At 42.2% G+C, this 25,985-nt stretch overlaps 1 long non-coding RNA gene across 1 annotated transcript; it reads right to left on the bottom strand.

Moving 5' to 3' along the window:
- Positions 1 to 600: 600 nt before the first annotated feature.
- On the bottom strand, positions 601 to 5,204 carry LOC146443194 (uncharacterized). Its single transcript, XR_014855955.1, has 3 exons — positions 5,137 to 5,204; positions 1,783 to 1,893; positions 601 to 1,040 (listed from the first exon to the last, which is right to left on the bottom strand). It is a non-coding gene; the product is annotated as an uncharacterized LOC146443194 (long non-coding RNA).
- Between the last annotated feature and the right edge of the window lie 20,781 nt (positions 5,205 to 25,985).

Here is a 25,985-nt window from a genome sequence, read left to right as displayed (position 1 = left end):
GCTTGCACTGCCAGTTTGAAGGATCTCAGCAAAGAACCATGTGGAGCTGGTCAGGAACAGTGTGGGGCAGCAGAAGAAAAGTGCCAAGTGAGTCAAGGTGGCACAGGAGGGGGGGTGTTACTCAGAGGGACCTGCAGAGAAAATAAAAAGCTGAAGAGGAAAAAAACAGAGAAGCTGAAAGAGGGAAACTGAAAGATATCATTATTACAGTTCTTCAGCTAGTCTCCTAAACATGGGAAGTACAACACATTTTTTTTTAAATGGATATATATCCCTCTTGTGAATCCAGGAGAATTATGTCCAAGCTGCAAATACTCTCCATGTTCATACTACTGTAAATATGCAATTGATTTCATACAGCATGAGGTGCTCTTTTGAAGTTCATGCTGCCTGCTACAGAGACTCTTGCTTCACTATCCTTTCTACTGCTTTTCTCCTGGCTGTGATTAGATAAGTGAAACACAGCAGGCACTACCACCACTCTTACTGTGTCTCTTGAAAGCCTATATTGCTCTCAACTTGCTTTGATTTTATTCTTGATAGCTCAAGAATTCCTCAAGACTACACAAAAGAAGTTATTGGTAATTCAGTTAGGGCTTCATTAACAAATTTTATCAGCTCTCTAAAAGGTTTGTCACTGTGCAAGGTTGAAATCGTCCATCCATACCAGACCTTTTCCCATCTTTCCTTTATTTTTGCTTGTATAAATTGCTTCTCATTTTGTTAATGCACATAATTTTCTCACTGAGCACAGGTTGGAACAAAGAGCTCAATAATTTCTAATGGGATTTTTTGCATTTGTCTTCACTGGGGCTTTCATCTGGGTTCTGAACACTACCACAGCTAATACAGATGACTACAATAAATGTTGAAGCCTGAGCAGGCAAAAAATAAGTTTCAGAGTACATAGAAGAGAATGTGTTTTCAAATTTCCTGGACTTGCAATTCATCCTAGAGTTGTTAGAAGCCAGCAGAAGCAACTGCAGACCTAGTAGTCAGTGCCTTTGGATACTCAAGGAGGATGGTGATGTTTCAGAGGACTGAAAGAGATGTACACACACATTTAAATATATTCAGAAAGGGAGGGAAAGAAGCTTTCAGGGAATAATAGACCAGTCTAGCAAGCTTCAGTTCTCAGAAAAATATTGAGAAAATTAAGAACACAGAAAAAAAAAAAGCTGACCTTTATCATGGCTTGAATAGGAGTATCCTGGTAGTTACTGATAACACTGATAAAGTTCCCAGTCTCAACTGCTTACAAGGCCCATCCATCCAGAAATTGGATACTCACTTGTACAGCATTCTTGGATAAACACCAGTGAGTCAGAGAAACAGCCAGTGACATCAGCAAGACTTTGGTATTTCTCTACAAAATTCTCTCAACAGCAAGCTAAGAAAATATGGACTAAATAAGTAATAAATCTACTGGAAAGTTGTCCTCAAAAGTTATCAGAGGTCCATGATTAGACTTAAAAGCCTTACTGAATAAATTTCCTGTGGACCAGTCTCAGGCCAAGCAGAAGCCAATGTATTCATTAATGTTCAATGGACAACAGTTTCACTTGTGGATTCGGGAGAGAATTGCCTTTGAAAGTCATAAAACATTTCTTCTGCTGGCATTGTCACTCTCCCCTCTCCTACTCTCTTATGGCCTTATCTCGTTGTTGTCTTTCTTTTCCTCTCCCTAAACGGCAGCCTCTTTTGCATCAATAGTTTTTCTGACAATACCACCTTGTAAACAGCTATTTTCTTCAGTTACACATTTGGAGTAGATGTTTTTACCCTCAGATGTTTAAGTACAGGAAGGTGAATCATGGGGTTTTGTTACTTCTTTACATTCCCAGAAGGATGATGTGTTGTGCCCTCCTGGTGACATACACCTTCCTGTCACACCTGTGGGATAAAATCTCTGCATTAAGGGTTTAAATAAAAGTGTGATTTACAAGCTTAGAAACAAAAAGGATAATTTAAAAAGCTATTGCAAGATGAGAGCCTTATAGACACTTATTTTCATCCCATGTTAGAGATTTAAATGAGAGACTTGAGTGGCAAGCCTACTTGTCTCCACGCAGAGCCAACCAAGAGAATAAGTGAAGCATTTCTGGTGGGTGATTCATCCTAACACCTGAGTTACCTGCTCACATTGCCAACAGCAGGAATCAAGGGAGATTGGGCATCTGGATAAGTCCTCAGCCAGGTGGCCAAGAGGTGCTGCCAAAGCCACTGTTGTGACCAGGAACCAGTGAACTTGCTTAGCTGAAGGAAAGGGTCAGCAAACTCTTAGGGAGAGTGGTAATTGCAGAAAGTTATATTGTCCAGAGATGGTGGGACAATATTTGCAGCATTGTTCCTTCAGTGCTACACAGGACTGTAATATGCTTCAGGAGCTTTATTTTTAGAACTCTGTTTTAGTTGTCCTAAATTGGGTTGATGTTTAATTTTTGTAGGTTTTGTCCTGTTAAAAAATTGCTTTAGCTTAAGAAAAGCTTGGTAAAGCTGTGGGAACATCCTGCCTTTTTGCTGATCTGGAAGTAATAAAAAATAAAATCCTACCTAAGCTGAGCTGGGGAGTGGTACTTTGACCCATCTCTACTTCCTGAAATACTTATCTCCTGTCTTTGGTTTGACCTTTGGCTGCAATTTCTACCTCCAGGTGATCCAGGTTGGCTGGAGTGCTTCTTCCCTCCCAGCTCAGGGCAATAGACCATTTCAATTTTGTTCTAGATACCTAAGTGATTCAAGGGAGGAGTTCCATTGACTCGGCTTTCAACTTCATGTCAAGCTTGTTTGATCCCCCAAGAAAATGGGTGTTCATTCACCTGAGGAAGTTATACTTGAACTGGGAGAATCCTCCAGACATCACCCAGGAGCAAAGAAATAATTTCCAGCTCTCACAGCCATATTTCTAGCACCTCTCCACTGCCCCTTTATAAACCTTATCTTCACTCACAAGCCCTTTCTCAAAACCAGTGCTTCTTATCATCTCCCTTCTGGCCTGAAAGATGTTCCCCAACCACCATCCACCATCATGTTGTCACATCTTCCAGCAGAAACATTCGAGTGTGACCTCACGGCCAGCACTGCCAAGGGGAGCTCCCCAAAACCACATGCATGAATCCCTCTGGACTGTCCTTTGGTACAGCCACACCAGGCATTAGGTGTGCAGGACTGCTTGTCCTTGTCCCCCTGCATTAGTCAATACTTGCCTGTTGTATGCAGTGCTATATTTAAACAGTGAACTACTCAGATCACACCCTGTCCTTTCCTTTTGTGATTGCACAGTGCCTCATAAAATGGGTATTGCTTCATGGCTTGTGCTGTTCAACATGGACACAAAGCAAACAAATAATACTACTAAAAGCCTTTCCTTACTTCCTGCTTTTGTCTTTATTTTCTTTGTTTATTTTTTTCTTCACTGTTACAGCTATGCTTATTTCGTTTAAATAAAAGAACAATTCAGATACTGCTTGGGTTTTATTTTCCCAAAGAATGTTCACTTCTTAGTCCAAAGTTAAAAATACTGAATACTGGAAAAAAACAATGTGGAGGGTTTTTTTAGTAAAGTAATTTATCTTTACTATCTTTACACTGCTGGTTTTTGGGAAAATAATCCATTCTGTCTCAGCAAAAGCCTATGCGTAGTATTGAAACCAATCCCTAATTCATTCGTCTTTCTTTTTACTTTGATCAATACCTCAAAGAATAGCTCTTTTGTATTTAAAAGACCCGAAGTCGCTTACACCTTTCTTTTTGATCACTTTAAGAACTGCTACTGAATAATTAACTTTGTTCTTAGAAAACATCTTCAATTCCTCTCAGATGTATCACTAAGCATGGCATAAAAAACACAAGACACAGCTGCAGCTGGTAAATTGCAGTTTTTCTTTTTTTACTGCAAATAGCAAATTTGCCCTCAAATGTTGTTTTAGTTATTCACAAACTATTTGTATGTATGAGAAAAGTGTACCAAGTAGTTTTGGCTCTTCACTGGGGAGAAGATATGCACAATTTATGCAATACTCTATGGTCAGTAATATCCATGCAGTAGAAGTCTCACCTATAATGCCCATTTGTTCATGTGGGACCTGAACCCTGCTTCCTCAGAGAGTGGTCTGAGCCTGAGGAGTATTTATGGAAAAGGGCTGACCACAGAGTTTTTCTGCAGTCCTGCTTGGGATGGAATATGGCAACAACCTTAGTAATTTTGCTATTATTTTGCTTCAGGGTTAGAGAAAAGAGACACAGACACAGACACAGACACAGACTATAGCAAGATATGAAGTGCTAATAAAATTAAAATTTTTGTATGATCTCTTTTTTTCTAGCAAAGACTGTTACTAAAAATGTATTTAGGTAAGCAAAAGAAAAGACAAAGTTTATGCATAAAATACCAAGTTGTTATAAACAATAAGCAGCCTGATGGAAAGAAACACAAAGCATAGGACTGGATTTTTAGTATGAGCAACTTGTTCTCCATTTGTATGTTCAACTACATCCCCGAGAATTAATGGCTCTACAAAAGAGCCACCAAAATGGTAAGAGTTATCTACATATTCTATTCATTTTATAATAGCTGTTAATCTTATACCTGATTTGATAACACAGATCATCAGATCTTCATTTTTGTGTGCTTAATTTAAACAGTAATTAACTTTGCATTATATATGCAAATTGCAATGCAGAAGTCTCTAAAAGTAAATGAGGATGGGGTTGTAGTCCAAAAACAAGTGTACAAAGCTGTTGCTGAATTCCTATGCGAGTGCAAAAAGGAGACCAGCTGAAGAAACAGGATAGCTACTCTATGATAGGCCAGACCATGCCAGGAGGTTTCCAGACACGTGTGGAAGGGAGAAGGAAGGTATTTACCTAAGGGGCCACATCCATCAGAGCCTCTTGACCAGACTAGCCCTTCTGTTAAGAACTTCTGGGCAAGTTCTGCTGTCATAAAGTCTGGCTGCTTTCATGGCCCAAAGTGAACAGAAGAGACCCAAAATGCTGGAGGAGGGGATGTAAATGACAATGTTTCCTCTTGGGAAGGGAAAGAAATAGATATCTGAAAGGTGAAGTGCAAATACACACTGAACTCAGGCTGACAAAATTTGGTACATTGCCCTTCAATCCAGACCCATGATTTACCTCTGAAACTGAGTTGAATGGGACATCTAAATAATGGTTTCTGTGTGCTGAAGTCCAATGACAAACTTGATCTGCAATGGAAACACAAACCTTTAATTACAATGACTCTGTTGCCTTAACAACAACTTAGGCTCTTTTTTCATGGTCACATCCATGAGAAAGTTCACATCCTGGTGGAGATATGTCCTGCTTTCTCCCAGCCCCTGCACACAAGCCACGCCTCCTCCCTTTTGCCAGCCCATGCACTTGGGTGGCCAGGCAATAAATTGGCTCTTGGAACTGACCTGGCTTGAAACAAACCCTTTGTCCTCTAAACAGAATTGCCCCAAGCCCCCTCGGCAATACCTTTGAGGTGAGCCACTGACAACAAAACCCTGGGCGAAGTGGTGGCAGCCTGCTCTTGCTCTCTCTCCTGTTGGGGACATTAACTTCTCAGCATCAAAAGTGGTCAGAAAGAGAAAAGAATCCCCAATTGTTCTAAGGGAGGGATTAAAAAAATTGGCCAGTCCAAACTTCTGTACTAAGGCAATGAAGTTGTCTGTGTTCCTCGACCAAGATACCCTTTTTCACCACTGTTGTTAAAAACATTCAGTGAAGGATGTCCTTTTAGATTCAAGATAAAACAAGAGAAAATTTCCCTCCTCTATCTCCCTGAATCCATCTAATCCTTCTTCCTTCCTTCAGATTTATCTTTACATATGTACCTATTGAATTGTGGAAGAGATTTGAGTGATGTGTTCTCCAAAAATTGCCTGTGGTCTTCAATGTACCTATAGAAAAGCATATGCTAATATTCCTTAGGAGATGAAGGAATAAATACATCAGTTTGTACACACCTTCAGTAAGTATTTGTTTTTTAAAATAGGCATGTAAACAGCCATGCTGGAACTTGCAAAACTTCTTGATGTAATTATTACTGTCCTATGACTGTATCCCTGTATGATGAATACTCTTTTAACATAGTTTAATGTAAACATTTGATGAGTTAAGAAAAAGCTTTCTTGTTTGTTGGAAATAGGTTCCATTGGGTCATAGTACCAAGAGATGTAAGTTCCTTGAAATGTTTGAGGAATAAATTTTTTATGTTGCTAAAAGATAAACCCTGGAGCAGTCTGTTCTTGAGGAACTGCATCCCATGTGAGGGACCCATATGGGATGCAGTGCTGGAGCACTACAGATGAGCTGCAGCCCTTGGGAAAGGGCTCTGTTGGATGACTGTGTCTCATTGTCTCATGTGATGGACCCCATGCTGTAGCAGGGGAAGAGCATGAGGAGGAAAAGGGAACAGAGAGAACATGTGATGAACTGACTGCAAACCCCATTTCCCATGTCCCTGGACTGATGGGGGGAGGAGGAGGTAGAGAAATTGGGGAAGAAGTTGGACCCAGGAAGAAGGAAGGAATAGAGGGGAAAGGTGTTTCAAGGTCTGGTTTTATTGCTCATTATCCCACGCTGATTTGATTGGTAATAATTTCCTTTGTTGAGTCTGTTTTGACTGTGACAGTAACTGGTGACTGATTTCTCCTTGTCCTTATCTCAACCCACAAACTTTTCATTATATTTTCTCTCCCCTGTCCAGCTGAGAGGGAGAGTAATAGATTGGCTAGGTGGGCACCTGGCATCCAACCAGGGTGAACCCAGCACCACACAGAGTTGTGTTGGAAGTGAGATACCCAAAGCAGCCATTAGCAGGTTTACAGGCTTGTAGTGTGTAAAGTAGGCAAAACTAGTCCAGACAGCAAACTCCAGACTGCCTATAGTAGACAGTATACATAACAATGGTTATGTATATAACCATTGTTTTGGCAATGTAGGAAGACTGTATGCTTGGTCTCTATATGAAGAAAACATCAGCATACAAGGATGCTCCAAGGCAATCTAACCCCCACGGATGTCAGTTGCCCCTAAGTAATCCTATTGTAGAGCAATACTTTTAATTTTACCCATCTGCTAATCTGCAAGGTCACTTCTCCAGTCTTTCTCATCCTGCAGGCATTCCTCATGTCAACATCTTCTCCTCTGTCCCTCAGAGCACTAAGTCAATATGGTCAGGATACACCCAACAGATTCTACCTTCTTTGTTTCTAGTTTTGGTCATCTACTGGTAATTGTATACACCTCAAATTTTCGTTGTTCTTTATCTCATGCTTTTATTATGAATATCTGATACACATCTCCTGTCGCTGTTGAGCAGCTAGCAGAGTAATGAAAGCACCAGTTCTCAGTGGCAAGAAGGAATGATCTTTATTGTTTTGATTTCATCACATATATAGAGTTCTCAAAAGTCACCCAGATTGGTCGGTCAGAAGCCCTCCCCTAGGCCTGATTGGCCAGGCCTGCACCGTCCAAGTTCTGGGACACTGTTCCAATAACATCCAAACTTTATCTTTATTTATAAAACACAAAAAGAATTCTCGTGGGAAAAAGCCTGTGCTAGCCACAATCTCCAACTGAAAGTTGCTCAAACAGGGCTTGAACAAACTTTTGCTTTTTCCCTCATCTACAGTTTAGTGAAGACATTATTTCTGTTAGACTCTATATTCTCACCAAGGGACTCACTCCCTTGCTCATCTGAGCCCTGCACCACAGAGTCACAGGGGCTGTGAGATACACTGCCTGGGTAAATAAATGTGACAACAAAGCTTGCAGTTACTCCTTCTGGAACAGCACTGCCACCTAAGGTCATATTTATTTTCATAGCCTTTGTTTTCTGACCTGTTGATTATAAGACCTTTTTGTTTTGCTGTTCTGACTAAACTGTTTGTCTTTTGTTGTATCTCATCTGCTGATGAATAGATATCCTCAGCAAACCAAGACCGCCAAACGCCCCTGGGACTCCAGTCTCTGTGCAGATATTTGTTACCCAGCACTATGAGACATTGCAGGGAGATGATGTCCCTTCGCCTATGCTGGCAGTGACATCAAAGCAATGATTTAATTACCTGTATACTGAGAAAGGTTTTGGAAAATATAAATGATTTTGCAAAGAAATCAGTAAATTTTCGGTGTCTTACTACAACAGCATCATTGTCAAATGCCTTCGTACAATCACTGAAGTGTAAGTGAATGACTTGCTACTAATTTTTTGTTCATTAATATTATGTAGTGTGAAGATATGGTCAGTGAACAAAGAACTGGGAAGCAAACCAGCTAGCTCTACTTAGTGGCTTGTCTTCAGAGTAACTGTACAAAGCCCCATTTTGGGCAGGAGCACTCTTTATCTCCAGTTGTTTTCTTACACAGTTCTGTCATGGTGGATTTCCTCCTTTCCTTTGAGAAGTATTTTAGACACTGTTCCCTGCTGTAGTTGCATTCTTCATATCCCTTTGAGTGGATGTATAATTCCTATCCTTGCTGACAGTCTTTATAACTCTGTAGCTGACTGCTGGAAGCTTCCAGTTCACCCAATGTAACCTATGTGATTATCCAGATCTTTTTTCTTACTTACATTGCCAGGTTCGGTCTTGTTTCAGCTGGGGGTCTGTTTAGTGCACAATAGAAGTAGCTCATGATCAGTGTTGGAATAACCTGTATTGCCCTATGTGTTTTTGTACTCACAGTGATTCACTGCTCCTTCCTTCCTGTGGAAAGTCCCAACACATTCTCAACCATATCAGTGAATGTGCTTCTCATGGGTCTCTAGCCTAACCCACGTGATTGAAAAGGGATTCCAAGTCCTTCCAGACAGAAAACTCATCTGCAGAGAAGAAGTTGGCAACAGTGCTGTGATGCTTCCTATTGCATGACTGAGCCATCGACTCTGGGTGACTACTTCTAACCAGAAAAGCACCCATTTCCATAGCCCATGCAACCATATCACTAAACCTGTCACTACACTGCAAATCCTGCGGCTAAGAGTAAAGAGATGGATCTAAATGTGAAATGCTCAAAATGTACATGCTTGTATTCTCATTCTTCCACAGAGCCTCATGGAAGGCTCTTGATCAAATGTAATTTTTTTGCTTTCTTCTGTGAACTACCATCAAAGTACACGTCTGTTTTACATGTAAAATATGAACTTCAGGACTCCATTTAAGCAATACAGTTTCTGCAATTTTACACCTTTGTGAACAAAACAATTGGTATTGCTATGATATATATTTGTAAATCACCAGGTGTTGAATGTTCATTTCTGGTTATACTAACATTAAAACACTACAACCCACCTGATCTGTGTTAGTAGGTATTATACTATATGAGCTATGAAAACTATTGACAATGCTGGAGAAGTTTCTGTGGACGCTCTTGGAAAACTATAAATGTTTTCCATATATATAAATAAATAAAGAACTATAAATAAACAACTAAAAAAGTTTGAGTAGGCTGGGAAGCACTCTATATAACTGATCTTTACCTCAAGTCACAGGATAATGATGCCTTTCTTCTTCATATGATTAGTTCATGACTTTTTTACTTATAGCCAGAACCCTTTTTTTGTGATTGTTCAGCTGCAGATGTTGTTCTTAGGTTGGCATCTACCCTTTGCTAAAAACCTCCATGCAAGTATTGAGATTGCTGTTAGGACACCATCAGGAAAATTGCCATAATGATCCCAGCTAGTGCTAGTCAAAGTGGGCTTGAAGCCTCTTGGAGAGCATGGTGGAGAGCTGCTGCCCTTGCAACAGGCTCCTGGAAATCAGCTGCCCCCTGCCATCCAAGAGCAAAGTGCTTTACAAGCAGTATGCACCTATTCCTTAGCCCTTTGATGGCTACAGAACTCAGTAAGACCATGGTAAGCATTGACTTTTTGACACTATAACACAGAACGTGGAAGCTTCTCCATTTGTTAAGTGCTGTGAACCAGCACTCCAACAAACTTCTGCCAGTAAATCCAAATGCTGTCATCAGAGCAGCTGCTCAGGAGCACAGAGGTATGAGTTAATAGATCCTGACAAAGTCAAGCTCATAAATAACTTAATAAAAATACATGAGCGTGTCAGATGATAACCTTTTTCTTTCAGTACTAAACATTAACAAAAGGCTCATTGTCACCAAATCACAAAAGATTGCTAAGGCTATTTTTTGCTGAGTTTCTTAGGAATTAGAGGATAGCTGGAAGTTTCAATCACAAATATTTGCCGTCCTAGTCAGTCTGTGGAAGCTTGGAATCCTGGAAGAATGATGGCTGTCTTGCATCTGCAGAGAAGGCAAAAGAGCTCTAAAGCCATAATCCCTGGTTAGGAAGCTTTCTCTTGGATTGATATACAGAACTGGAAACCTGTGTTGAAATGTGTGTTCAGGATCTGCCCCTGGTTCTGGGACCAGGATCTAGCACAATCCACCTAGAAACTGGCTCCCCAAGGCAGCAGCCGTGCTGACTGACCTCTCTGGGTGCTCCAGGGAGTGTCTGCTGTGCTGAGCAGCCCCAGTCATTTTCTCATCACTCAAAAGCTCAGCGACAGCAATCTGCATGCCTTGCTTGGCAGCCATCCCAGTAGCACAAGAGCACTCTGTGATGGGCTCTTTGAGTTTCTAGGCTCATGTGAGTATTTTTAAGACCTTGTAACAGCAACATTTCACGCTATCTTCCACGGTTTATGGGTACAATGGCACTGCAAGTGAAATATTAGGCATACTCTTTCCAAGGGACAAAGCAAACCCTTAGAGATGATCAGGCATTTTGAACTCTACTTCTTTAAGGAGAATATATCCATATATATGGACACCATCCCCCAAAAAAGGATGGATTTGTGGATTGGGAACCTCTGCTCTCAGACAGGTCCAATTCTCTAATGTGGAATTCCAAGAGCAATGACAGATTAGAAACTCATGCCAAAGTCGCTCAAGCATTTAACAGAGTCTGAAGAAGGCAGTGTCAATCTTTCCTTTGTCCAGAATTACTTTAGCAGAAGTATGCAGGCTCTTCACATTCTCTGCATGGTTCAAGTGAAGCAAAATCTCATCTAAGAGGAGCAATCTCTGGGCATTAAATTACATTTAACCTAAATCGTTAACTGTTGTTGATTGTCCATGTTATAATTATATTGGCTGGAAACGGGATCAAGTCAACAGCGTGGAGGAGACGTCAGTGGGGTGACTGTGAAATGACAGGCAGCAGCACCAATCCCTGCCCCTCTGAGCAGCTTGTGTGCGCTCGCAGCTCCGGGCTGGGAGGGCTCAGGGGAGGAGGGGGGCTCTGCACATATGTCCAGAAATTGCTGCAGTGGATGGCTTGGCTCGGCTCTCGCTGCTATTTAAAGGCACATGAGCTGCATGTTAAATTGGGCATTAGTATTTGCCTGGCTCTCCAATATACAGCGGCTCTGACTGTGCTACACACACACAGAGGACAGAATGCAGGCAGAGCCCATATACACAGAAATTACAGGACACCAGGGGCTGACTCCTGATTCTCCTCTCCAGATGACAGTTTCATAAGGGCAACTCCCTAAAACAGAACAGCAAATTAGGATTATGGCTTGCCACTGTGCTTTGAGCTGGTGAGAAGTTCTTGGTTTTTTCGTCAAAGTGCCAGCTCAGGTAAATCTCTGGACTTCTGGTACAAGAAAAGAGAGAGTATTTGCAAGCACTTGCAAACCAAAAATATAAAGAGGATTTGTCTCTTCCATCACCAAAATACTCAGCATGGCTGCCCGGTTGCTAGCAGCTATTCCAGCTCTGCAGGAGGTGGCTATAAAGCCTCAGGACACCTGAAGATTTACAGGGGACTCATTCTAGGAAAACAAAACAAGGAATTCTGCTAGGTCCTTAAATTGCTGTCTAAAATAGCTATCAGCTGACAAGCAAAATATTACCAAAAGGGTTTTTAAACACAAGTGAGTGAGAGAGGGACCACAGCCCAAAGAAACTGAAGTTGTCTGTACTAGCAAATTAAATGTGCCTGGGGCCATTCCCTGGCACTGGGGCCAGTTGGCAAAGAGCAGCTTGAATCCGTAATGTTAAACTGTCTTACCCTCCAAAACAGGGTGGCCACATGGAAACTGGTTCTGGGAGCAGTCCCTGGCCTACGGTGGTACTGAACTCTACCCAGGAAATGGTTGGGGTAGAGCAACTTGGCACTGGTCAAAATGTGCCAAAATCTGTCCAAAAAATTTGTAGTGTGGAGGATAGGGAGTGTGGAAGGACATTCCTGGTACTGTTAAATGTGGTGATATTGAGGTAGCCTGAGAATTTCAACCACTGCTATGGACAAAAAGAAAAATCTCAGAAAAAATAGGAGCGACTCCACCCTTTTAGGTTTCTAGTTGGGAACATGAGGACAGGTAAGATGTGTACTTTGCCCTGAAAGCCTTGCTGGCAGGAGTCACAGCCCTTGTGCCATGGGTGAACACTCACCTCCTCTGGAGTGCAGCTTTGTGTTTTGCCAAAGAGAAACCTTTTCTAATTTTTTTTTTTTTAAGTATAGCCTTTACTATGACTTTGTTTGGTTTATAAAGCTTTGTTTTGCTGTAATTTGCTTCCTTATTGTTCTGACTGCAACTGCTGATATGTATGTACTGTCACCTCCCAGCCCTTTTCCATCTTTAAATTTCTTTTTCATGACAAAAGATGGCAAACATAAACACTGAATAAGACAGCCACAATATTTGTTGTGATGGAAGACATCAGTGCTTAGTTATTTAAAAAAAATAAATATTTTTTTAAAAATCCCAGGAAAGATGACTCCCTGCTTCTAAGCTCCTTTTGTAAATCTGAACAATGCAGAGCAGGCTGGCCATGGAGCTGGGCTGTGATTTCTTAATGCCATGTGTTCTGGGGCAATGCTCATTTCAGTTATTCTCACAATCGTTCATTTCCATCACACAAATGACATTTCTTGGCAGGATTTTTTTTTTTTTTAATTGTATCAGGTCCCTAATCCAGTTCAAAATACAGTCCTGTAAACGGTTGTGCTGTCACAGCTGAATGGGCTGAAGACTAGCAGACAGGACACAAGAGACAGAGAACTGGAGGCAGGGAAGTTACCAAATATTGAGCTTGCATTGAGTTTATAGTTGCTCTCTTTCTCATGCCTGCTGCTTTTGCTTTCTGCTCCACCTGTGGGTGAAAGCATAATCTGAGGAGATAGGGAGCTCATGCTCTCACAGCTGTTCCATTGCTTGTTTTCTTTGCACCTTCCTGCCTTGTCAGACTTCAGCGATGGTTTGTGCAGATAGTCCCATGCTCCTCTACTGCTTTGGCAAAGCAGTGCTTAAGCTTCCTCTTTCCAAGAAGGAATCACTCAGAAGGCAGGATGTTTTCACAGCAAACATCAGTTTCTTTTGCCTGTATAAGATTGGTAGAACTGGCCAATGCTACCACCCCTTTGAAAGCAAGTCCTTATTCCATTAGGACTTCCATGATCACTCAGGTTACTTAATAAGTTTTTTTAGTGTGTTCACCTTTGCAAAAAAGATTAACAGCTATCACATATTTAATGCAATTAACAGCACTGTTGAAAGGGGAAGAACTGAGACTACAAGGAACAGATTAGGGAATGCTCCTTCAATTACATTTTTTCAGCTTGATTTGGTCTAATGAGAATCACTCCACTGTATTTAGGGATATGGCTGAAGCAATCATGAAGGTGTTTGCAGCTAAAACCAGCTCTCAGGAATCTGTGGTTGAATTACCCAGTTTGTAGATTATCTGTGCCACAAATAAAGAGCCAGCTAGTGTCCAACATGGCTCATTAGCACCAGCACCACAGGTATAAAACATTGCACATTCCAGAGTCTGGTTGGGTCTGGAAATAGTCAAACTACTTCCATTCAGGATAAAGCTAAGGCTTTCTCTCTAAAAATCCATCTGGATGTGAGCTGACCATGTACACCTGTACATGTATCATATTCCCTGCTGAGCTCCTGTTGAATCATCAGGATTCATCACAGGCTTAGGCACAGTGTGAAGGAGGTGGTTTGGGTCATTTCAAATGTCTTAGGTCCATCTGAAAAGTGACATCTAATATGAGTTCCAACTAAGTCTAACTAGATCCAAGCAAAGTTGGTAAAATGCCATGAACCGTCTCTGTTCTGAGCTCTCACAGACCTGCATGGTTCCTTGTGTCCATCACCCAGACTGTCCCAGCTCTCCTGAGGCTCCAGTGGGGAGCTGATGATATCTTGGAGGATTTGTGTAGCTACAGAAGATTGGAAAAGAAGTAAACATTAAAAGACCTGGTATGGGTCAGATCAAAGTCATTAAAAGGCTGAATAAAAAATTGCCTGCTGGACTGTGATGTGGAGAAGAAATTCAGACAGGAAGTAGCAGCCCACAGGGATTGTCCAAGAGTAAGTCACACTGAAGCCAGTTAATTTCTTTCTACGTTTTGATCCAGGCCTGCCTGTGATTGTGGCTTTTCTTTCTCCTGGCTTTGGGTGTTTTCCAGCATTTGCTAAGGATGCAGAGATGATGTCACCAACCTCAGTGCTTGGGTGGTCCTCACTGCAGCCTCTTCCTAGGAAATGAAGTGGCTTGATGGTGCAACTTCTGCCTGACACCAAGATCAGATCCGTGCTTCAGCAGTAACCTTTCTGATGAGCCTTTCCCAAATAAAGGGTAATTTTACTGCTCTTGGTGCTTTACTAGCAGAATATCAGTTGTTACACAACTGCAACAAGCACCAAAAGGGTTTTACCCATATCACCACACAGTATGAGGAGAGAGAAATGTTTAAATAAGGTATCTAAATGACCCTGCTTCTTTCCATTAACGACCCTGTATCTTTCCACTAATTACACTAGAGTAAGAAAGAAAATTAAATACCTTCCTTAAAGTATCTTTAGGTAGCAGTTTGATTCTAAACTGGATTTATGTAGACTAATTAGAGTTCTCTGTTGTTACAACTGTACTCTACTTGTACACTAAATAATGACTGGGAAAGGTTGTGCAGATATTATATATGTATTCTTCCACACCCTGAGATATTTTGATATACATTTAAAAGAATAAAACCTTTAACTGCAGACATTGGCTAGAAGAATCCAGTTAAAAGTGTAGGGATGTAATAAGAGATGCACTTGTCTTCCAGCAAAAATACACATTGAAAGACCCAGAACTAATATGCTGCTTCTCACACTTTTCAAACCACATATTCTCTATATGCCACATCCAATAAACTTCCTCTTGTGATTCACCAATATTGAATGAACAGAGATCAGTATTTTCCAGTCCTTCAACTGATTATTACCTTATGTGTCACATACCTGAAGTGAGGCGGAATTACACCTGTGACTCAGATATTTCTCTTACTATAATTGTACACCTACAGCAGAAATGGAAGTTTCATGGCTTTGTCACTGCAGGTAATGGATGTGTCTGTGTGCTGACAGTGATGGGTGTTATCCATCCGCCTGTCTCCTGGCTCTCAGAGAGAGATCAGAGTGACTCTTCTCTGGGGTACCAGCTCACATCAGATTCTTCACACGAGCTCCTTCTTGTTTCCTTCCTCTTTCAATTCTGCTCTGCATGAATAGGAAAATCTGGGACAATCAATCCCATGATGACATTTTAAGGCAGATTAAGTGACTCAGTCTAAAGATCTCACCTCACTGCAGATGCCAATGCGCACCCATCTGTGTCAGATTCACCTTCACTAGATTAAATATCAGCATTAGCATGAGGTGACTCCTGTTATAAAAGTGTGGGTTCCCTTTCTGACTCCTAAGACAGCTTGCACGACATGTTGTAGCATTGATGGTTACGATGCAGAATGCCTGCACTGACGGTGATGCATTCTGCCCTGGGTGAGTCAGAAACATGTATTTTGAGATCTAATGAAATAACCTTCTCTGTTATCCAGACACAGTCTCCCACTCCTCTCTACATGACTTATTGCTCTTTCTTTTATTATATTTTTGTTGCATAGATAATATTTGGGCAGATCCACTGGATCAATTGGCATGACAAATATAGGACAAAATGAAGTTGTTTTATTGCTATTTTGCCAAGCTACAGATTTAGAGACCTAGTTTCAAAATGGGCAGCATAATACGTTCTTTTCAGGATCTGAAATGCTCCATTGGATGGTTTCCCTGTTTTGGTTCTTTTTCATTATTTATTTTGATGTATACATCTAGTAGAAGGATAGTATCTAATCCCAACTCTAAGGCCACTGGCTACTTTTTAAATACAACTAGCATTAATACAAGTAGCATTAAGCACTTTTGCTAAACAATCCTTTTGGGGAGGAAGAGAGACAAGAAGAAGAGCCTAGCAAGAACTAAAAAGCCATAGCATTTTAACAACAAATATTTATTGAGTCACATATAAGCCCTTTCAGGATTATAATCAATTTCAGTGAAAATAAATTTAAAGAAGGATCATGGCAATTTAAATACAGTTATAAAATTGCAGCCTAGATAGGTAGGTAAAAAAGAGAGACTAAAAGTTGTACCGTGTTCACAGTAACTGCTGTGATGCTTTGGACCAAACCAAACAGTAGGTATATTCGCTGAGGAATAACCAAAAAGCCAAAAAAATCCCTCATGAGGTGATTTCTGAAACAAAGCACCCTGAGTGTGGTGAACCCCAAGGGGTGCTGCTGTGCTGGGAACAGCCAGAATCAGACTCGGTGGCCTCCACTTCTGAAATGCACTACCCCACCAACTTATGGCCATGCTGGTTTCAAACAAGAGGGTATAAAAACCTACTCTTACATCATAGACAGTGGTGATGAATTCTTTTGAGTGCCATTTCATAAGCATATTTAAGGAGGCTTTATTCCTTCTAGGCCTTTAAAAACCATATCCAGAACAAGATGCTCCATAACGCAACCTTCTCGTCTTCGTCATCCACCTTCATGCTCTGGAAGAAAACCTTTCTTCCTGTTTCTCTCACTCTTTGATTCAGTCCCAGAGAGTAGGATATCCATGAACTGTGGTTTGCCTCCCAAAGACAGTGAAAGTTCCCAGCTCCAGCTGGTGCCCAGGGCCAGGGTTTCCCTCCCTGTTCCTGACTCCACTGCGCCTTGCAAGAGCTGCAGCTCTGTCTGCTAATGATGCACTGTCCAATAGCATCAAAATAATATTTACAAAGTGATGAGACTGACAAAGCATTTTGGCTGGTTGAGGCTGCAGGTGAAAAACACTAAGGTGTCAGGGGAGAGCAGAGTGGTGCAGAAGGCCCTCATATCTTTATTTCTGACATCTGAAATCATGCCCTTCAGGGCTCACTCCTGAGAGGAAAGGCAGGAGCTTGTGCATAGAACTTTCAGGAATGTCTCCATTAGTTTTAATGACCAGGCATAATTGCAGCACAGATTTTGAACCAGGAACCTGGAAAGTTTCGACAAGCTCTATCAAAACTTTTGCAGTTCATGTCAAGGACTAGCATTACAATAAATGTCATTCTCTAGTTTATAGTCGTAATCCTGGAGCAAGAGCTGACGATTGTTAATTTTATGCTTTCTTTCTTTCTGCTTACTCATTATGTCAGCATATTTCATTTCTGCTACATTTTCTGAAATCAATCTTCATTTAATGTATAGCTCCCTACTGCCTTTTTTCCAGTAAACAGATGAAGATTTAGTGTTGGCCTCTAACACACTGAATCCATTTATGATAGTTTACATAATCAGATTTTCAGTGCACTGTAAATCTGTCTTAAAACGCTTACATTGCTCCAGGACTAAAGTGGTTAACTTTCTGAGCTGTTTTTCATCATTTGTGTACAAGTCACCATTTTAAGGAACAGTTAAGATGTTATTTTGGTGGGGCTTTAGCACCTTCTATGTGTCATTGATTATTTTTCCCCAATGGGGAATTTCTACAAATGATGTTATATTTCAGAATAACAACTACTTTGCTCATAAATATCCTCTAAGCTACTAAATGTCAAACTTTCTTGCAGCAGTAGGGTAATTCATCTCTCAAATCTAGTGGTTGACTTTCTCAATTAAACAAAATGATGAAATTTCACAGGGAGGAAGAGGCAAAACCAGCCAAAACCTTAACATGCAGATGAGTAGTGAACCTATGAAGCAGCTCTGATGGGAAGCAGGAATGTGCTCCTACAGGCTGCCCATGGATTTTCTTCATGTGTATGGCACCCTGCTTTTAAGCTCTGAGGAGCATCAGGACTAGCATACAACACAAGTCCAGGTGTTGAGCACTGCAGTCAGGGCTCTGAAATGGTTCCTTCCCACCATGGAGGACCAGACTTCTTCAAGCACAGGGGTTTACCCTGCTGTGTCCTTTGCCAGGGGGCCACAAGAGCAAGGTGTGAGCCCAATGGAAGGGCCTGGCAGCCACTGAGGGAGCCACCAGAGGAGCCTGCCCAATTACCTAGGGATGTGCTGCCTCACTGATGTGGGTTTTAGGAGGCTTCAGCTGAGTCATGTCTCAATGGACACATGTGCCACCTTGCCGTGAAGAAATTGGAGGGTGAAGCCCCTCAGCAGCTGCCAGCCAGCCTGGAGAGTGGAGACACAGCTGGGGCTTGCTTGCATTTGCAAGAGTGGGTCTGACCAGCAGCTGATCCCTCCCTGAAGCCTGACATTTCTTCCTCTCCTGTGTGAGGACAGTTCTACAGAAGTGCAACCCATTTCACAAGCTGAATTGCTGAATTGATTGCAGTAATTCAACAAAATTTTCTCATAAGGAAGCACACTGACTTTGGCTCATACCTCCTCATACGAAGCAGACTCAATACCAGCCACTTTGAACTTGGTTTATAACTGTGCACACTGGGGTGTTACTAAATCATTTTAGGAACTGAACTGGTGTGGAGAGTGAGAAAATTGCACTAGGATGTAGCTTGTGAGCGCAAACAGATGTCAAAGTGTCCAAGTTCAAGGCTGGAAGATAACAGCTTTCCAATGCCACAGCTGGCCTCAGTTGTTCTCTGAGATGGCATTACCTTGCAAAACTAAGGGTAAAGGAGCAAATGAGAATATAGATTTAATTGAAGCAAATCCAATATTATTCAATCACAATTGGGTAAGTATCACTTTGTATACCTTATGCCAATGCTCAGGATTTAATCAAAACAGCCAGACAAATGTCTGTCTTAAAACATTTGGTCCACGTAAAACCCTAGCTTTGTCCTCGAGATTTATTTTAAGCACATAGAGTTGCCTAGATGAGGAGCAAACTCAGGGACAAGAAACAGGTAGTGTGGAAGGGACAGAAGAGAGGAAAGAGCTGGAAAGACCCAAGGCTGAAGTTAAAGCTTGATGAAAATAAGTCAAAATATTTGTAGCCTGAAATAATGACTGAGAAAAAAAATGCAATAGAGGCACCTAAGCTGTAAAGGGTTCAGATGGCTTATGAGGACAGCAATCACTGCCTATGGATGCTGTCCCAGCCAGCCTGATAGCAACTGCACGATGGTATCATAATACCCATGGTATTTATGGGACTTCAGGATGTGTTTTTTTCTTTTAAAACTTAGGAAGAAACCCACAGGTTAAAACCTGTGGCACCAACACATTATCAAAATATGTTGTTAAACCCTTCAGAGTTTGGAAGTCCTAGAAAGAAGCACATCTGTGCTCCCTGTGCACATCCTCTGTTGAGTGGCCTTTAACGACACATGGGTCATACTATTAGCCCAGGATCAGCTGTGCTGGGCTGTCTCCAGTGTTTGACCTCACAGATACCTGGCCCCTGTAAATATGGGCTCTGCTGCTCTGCTGAGTTCAGCAGGGTGGGCAGGTAGGAGAATTGTCCAGGAAGTACGTGGTGAATTTATGGATCTTTCAGGGCTGGATGGCCTCATAGCTATAGAGAATTAAACTGTTCTGTTAGACACAGACACAAATTCTTCCTAAAACCTTGAGTAGTTTCTTTTGCTGGTGTCCAGAACTTTGGCTCTAGAATCAAAAACAAAGACAAGAAAAAAAAATGAAGCATGTTGCTTAATTGAGAGTATATGGTCCTTATCAAGCAGGTATAGCAATACCATGAAGCAAAGGAGAAAGTCAGCACCCAGCAGTCCCTGAGCAGCCCACCTCACTCCCCTGTTCCATATGTTAAGCCATAAATATTCCCTTACAGAACAACATCCAAATTTCTTCCTTGCATTCATTGAAGCTGGATGTAACTTTGTTCTCTGTCTGTGGGATGTGAACAGTGCTAAGGAGCAGTATGTTGTAGCTAAGGTTGTGCATGCTGCTTTCAGGAGGGCCATGCATTGCCCTAAGGGTGCTGCAGGTAGGTGGGGTCCAGGTAGAAATTCTGATTGCTCACTGTACCCTGTTTGCTGGAGTTTTTGCTCCTGTTAGGCAGTTGTGTGTTATTTGAGGTGGTCTCTGGAGAACTTTTCAATGTGATTGGGGCATAACAGCTGGAAAAGTCCATCTACCCACAGGATAATTACTTATTCTGGAAGGGGGATCAGAGGAACTGAGATAATTTTACTATCTCAGTTCATATCAGTAGTGTTTCTAGCCAGACATGGATCTGAGCTAGATTTCTAAATTCACATATACTTGAACTTACAAGTAACCCAAATCAGGCTGCACGGTCAAGGGCTGAATATTCACCTATGGTCATGGACAGGGCTGAATATTCAAGTTCCTTGAATCAAGGAAGAAGAAAGATGGGCTTGGATAAAAACACATCTATGCAAGAGAGAAAAAAATAATTGATGGCGTTGGAAACTGTGTTGTGCAGCTCTGGGTTCATCCCTGTTTCCAGCTCCAGCATACACAGAAAGGGTGCTCCCAATATTCCAAAAGAGGCAGACACAGTGTGTTCATGGATTTGGACACTTTCAGGGTGCAAAGTACTCCAGCTGAGCATCCTTAAAGTTAGTCTCCTTTTGCAGAGTTGACACAAGAGGACTCGCTGTCCTGGGGGATCTCTAATAAGCCATATTTACTGTGAAGCTGCTGGGTGCAATCTCATCTGCACAGATTTGTAATGGAGCTGTTACATGAACGATTGTGGGATTTGCATTTTTGCACATATGGAAAGGTGGAGCACACATTTCTGCACAAGGCTAACCTTGAAAATCAGAGCTGGAAGGATTGTGGGAAAGAATTCACCCTGCAGTGCAAAATGTGGATTTTGATAAGGGAAGTACCATCAGTCATTGGCTAGTGAGCATGAAATATATTCCCGATACTGTGTAAATGTAGGAGACTCTCTGGTATAATGACAACAAAGCAATGGCACCCTTTTATAGAAAGCTCCTGAAAAGATTTAGGCTGCATCTTCCCAGGATGTTGAGCCACTTGAGCAGCTCTCTGCCTGGGAAGGGACCTCTCAAAATAAAATATCTGCCCTGAACACACGGATGGAGCTGGTGCTGAGAGAGGGCTGTGCTGCTGGTAGACTGAGTTTGGAGCTTTCTCACCATGTGTGTGCTGAAACACCACACATGCATCTTGGAAAGCCTGATCTACTTATAAAAGAAAGAAGAAAGAAAAGGTGTAAACTGGATGTCCTCCAAGTACACTCTATGAGATCCTCTAATTAGATAATATGTTGGCCAGCAATACACTAAAATACTCAAAACTTAAATCAGCTACTATTGGGCTATATATTTTAAGATAGAAAGTCGACATAGAGTCAGGATTGTCAAACCAGTCCATGGACCCACTCAGTCAGAAATACATCTAACAACAAATTCATGGCAGGAATTTCAAAAGAATGAGATAAAACACAGCCAGTGTGACAGCATATATGCTCTTTATGTTTGCTCATCCCTCAGGGTTCCTCTCTTTTCTCTAGCCAGAAGATTCTCAAATTTAACATTTAAAGTGGAAGTGGCAGTGCTCCTGTAATTTCTTGGCACTTTTAAATGCATGTGTAAATGTGATTTCTTAATTAACAACGAAGCTGAGCAGTTTGCTGAAGACGTCTCGGTAGAAAGTTTTTGAAGTTGTATTTATAAACAAATTGCAAATCTCTTCAAATCCATAATTATCTGTCACAACTAATGAGCACTGCAAATATGTTCCAAGATATTGTTAACCCTTTAGAGCTGTGAGTTGTTACACCTTTGTAACTTCAAACAGGGAATGTTAGTATGAAGTTTATATTCACCACATGCCTGTGAACTAGATTTAAGGGAAAGAGTAAACACTGTGAAACTGTGATGAAGTCTGGAGAGCTGCTTGCATGCTTGCACAGACAGCATAGAGCCAAGTGTGAGACGCCCCGTACACTCCTGTGGGATGTTCCTTAACTTGAATGGCAAGCTGAAAATACTGGATGGCTGCCTCAAATGCCAGCTGTGCCCACAGGCTCATCTCTCAGCACTTCCTACCTCTGAGAACTCCAAAACATGCTGAATAAGCTGTGGGCATCACCCCTTCTAGCTCTGGCAGGGAAGCTGGGAGGTGGGAAGGAGACTGCATCATACCCACCTACTCCTTATGTGGAACATACCTGGGGCAGCAAAGTGTGAGCCTGAAGCATCCTCTGCCACCCACCTTCAGATGGACCAGTTACATAGTCATCAGAGCTCTGGCACCATTTCCTTACATTTTTCTATTACTATTAGTATCAAGAGCAAAAATGCTGTCCCAGCTGTGGGGTTTTTGACTGACATGAAGACTGTGAGAAGGATGGGTGCAGCTGTTCCTGGTGCCCCAGTGCCCGTCAGCAGAAATCCTGTTTCTCTCTTCTTTCTCTATTGGAAAACACCTATCTCTCAGTTTCATCCAGTCTGGATAATGTCACACCTCTGACACCACAGCCACCTCCAGATACTCTGAGCAGGTGACCAGACACCTGTCCTGCTAAGTGGGTCACGCCTGTCATAGCAGAGTTCACTTATACCCTGAATTAGAAGCTGGTGAAAATGTGGTTGCTGGTCCAGCAGCAACAGTGGGAAGTAGGAAGAAGCGATACAGTGTGGTTTGATCCTACCACTGAGCCTGGAATGGCCCTGGTCAGACCTGGCATCTGAGCATCCATACTGCAGGAATGTTGTTTCAGGAGCCTCTATGCAGCTCACACTGGTCACTTGTGCAATATGAGATGCTCCAATGTATCCCTTTGAAGACTGTCAAGAAATAGACTCTCAAATGTGTTGCTGTGTATTTAAAAATGAAGTTACAGAAGGAAATTGCATCTCATAACAATTGTATTTCTGGCAGATATATTCCTCAATTAATGCTATTTGGACTTGTGGTAAAAAAGTGAAAATGCCAGCAGTATCTCCTTCTACAACCTCACTCGTAAGATTACCAGTAGTGAAATAATTAAAAAATTTCAAGATAATTCCCCCAGCTAATCCTTGGCCTTGAATATGCCACAAAAATAAACCATTCCAGTGTGTTCAAATAATAAGAATTGCTGCTGGCAGCAAAAAGAGTAGCTCAGCATCAAGGACAACATCCAGTTTTATCATGCTCCCATGTAGCCTGCTGAAGATAATAAAAAGAGACTACTCCAACCAGAAATGTTTGTTCATCTCTAGCTTTCAAAATAATAATCTCAAAAATGATCCTGAAGGCTCAAGGATAGCAAAGACCTTTGCATACAATAAATATTTTAATAGCTCATTTCCCAAGTTTATTTCTGGCAGACAATACATATTTTTGTCCCCCCTAAGTTTGTTTTGAACCATGGCTGTATTTTTTTTGGGATGAGGAGAACTGCATGATGCTTCTTCTCCATTCCTGGGACTACAGTCCAATGAAGTGAATGAAACACTAACAGTAGTGGCACTCTTTGCTCATCCTTTGGTTCATTTCCTGTGCTAGGCTGAGCAGCCTAATCTTTCTCTTAAGCCTTCCAGGTATCAATCAGCCTGTGGAGACTCTGATTTCTCAGTCTGAGTCCCCAGCCTTCCCCCCCTCCTGCCGTGAGAGGAGCACCATGGCACTCACAGCGCTGCACAGCTCAGAGAGAGCACAATGGCAGGAGGAGGGAACTGAGGTCTTTGCAGTGCCAGAGCATAAGACATTTCTTCCATGAGGCAAATGTGGGTTTGTGGTTCAGGAAAACTTTTGGGACCTGGCTTTCTGTTCCCTGCAGTTTTTAATTGTAAACCAAAAACTATTACCAGAATTGTTTGGAGAAAAGGAGCTAAAGTCTTAATTTTAGATTAAAAATTGCATTTCCAGATGGAGTTTGTAGATTTGTGACCTAAAGCTGTGGTGTGTATTAATACACCCAAAATGGTGGCATAAGGTTGTTTTGCAGAGACAGCAAAGCAAGGCTGAAATGAGCCCTTGCTGAAGGCAGCAGCACAATTCCTGTGGTGCTTAAGCACCTGAGATTTTCTTTAGGAAAAGAGATGGATGAAGTTCAGAGGCAAACAAAGTTCAGAGATGACTGAAGTTTTCAGTCGCGTTTCTAGTGAAGCACAACTTCCTCTGGCTAATCCCCAAGGCAGCTAATCTAATTTCTGGCTAATCCCCAAGGCAGCACATCTCTTGCAAAGGCAGCCCTGCCTGAGGTAAAACTCCTACCCCTCTGCCTGTCACCTCTGTTTTCCATCCTTTGGGGATGAGTTGGGGATGCTGCCCAAAGAGGGACCCCAGAGGCAGATGGGGAGGGCTGGGGACAGAAGGTAACTCACAATACCTGTGCCTTTGCACTAGCACAGGTTGAAGGTGGAGACAGCCCAGCTGAGCCCACAGTGCACACACCGAGGTAACCCTGGGGTGCTACAGCTGCAGAGCAAAAGCCAGTTGCTTCAGAAAACTAATACCTCTCTCATGTGCATGGGAAAGAATCACAGAGCTGATCCTCAGACAAAATCTTTGTTTCTCAAATACTTGTAATTATCCTTTAACTTTTGTGTCTGGGAGCACTAAGCACTATGGTTTGTATGCCTTCGGCCTACAATTTTCCATAGATTTTTCATTCTTAATTAAATGAGAGATGTCACAAGAGGACAATGTCTGCAACAATGAGTAGGGAATGAGGAAATTGATAGTAAAACAGCCATGAGTCAATGAAGGGCAGTGAATTCACTGTAAGTGAATGAAATGCAGGAGGGACAGGTAAGCAAACAGGATGACTGGGAGATTTTACTGTGAAGGTGGTAGGGTCCATCCCCACCACAGCTTTGCTGCTGTTGGCAATAGCTCTAAGCCCTGTGTTGCCCCCGTGCTGAGTGTGGCCAGAGTGGCCCAGGCTCTGCAGCAGGAAGAAGTCACTGGCACACCACTCCTGCAGGGATTTCTCCTCCTGCCTGCAAGTTTGTCTTGTTAGCATTATCTAGAGGTTCAGGGCTAAGGGTACAGCTCTGTCTCCCTATTTCCTTCTGCACACTTTTGTATCTTCTGCCTATTGCACATGCAGTTCCCATTCAGCATTTACAGCTTCCTAATTCCCTGCAAGTTTCCCTGATGAGATGCAAACATTAATTGACCACGCACTTTGATATCCAAGACAAAATTTTCCCTTGTCTGCTAATTTTTCCATACCTGTACGATTGTAAATGTTTCTTCTGTCTTTATGGAGCGCTGGTCCATTGCTTTAAGTGGGCTCTGTGGCACATTCTCAGACACAGCAAACAGAAATGCTTTAAAGGGGGACCAGAACCAGACAGTTGAGCTCAGCACATCATCATGAGGGTGTGCAGAGCTGGACATGGGGCTCAGCACATCATCATGGGGGTGTGCAGATCTGGAGGTGGGGCTGATTTTGGGGAGATGCCCCCTCTCTTCCCATGTCAAGGTATGCACTGCTCCAAGGATGCAGGATGTGGCTCCACAGGGAGTGGAGGGGATGAACAGGGAGAAGCTCTGGGAATGAGGAGAGGAAGAACAGGGGCAAGGATGGGGGCTGGGGCAAAGGTCACAAGGGGAGACTGTGATTTGAGGCATGATGGGGTAGAAGAGGCTTTGGGGAAGGGGCAAGAGGCTCAGGAGGGAGACTGGAGGGTAGAGTGTTGGTGTGGGATGTTATGGGTGAGAATATTTGGTGGGCTGGTGGTGGTTTGAGGGGTGCAAGAGGTGTAAAGGGCTGCTTGTGCCCTGTGGATTTAAACAGGAGGGTCTG

The sequence above is a fragment of the Lichenostomus cassidix genome, chromosome 1Aa (genome assembly GCF_008360975.1).
Source record: "Lichenostomus cassidix isolate B80296 chromosome 1Aa, HeHo_3.0, whole genome shotgun sequence".
NCBI lineage: Eukaryota > Metazoa > Chordata > Aves > Passeriformes > Meliphagidae > Lichenostomus > Lichenostomus cassidix.
The sequence above is the reverse complement of the archived record's forward strand: the minus strand, read 5'-3'. Positions and strand labels throughout refer to the sequence as shown.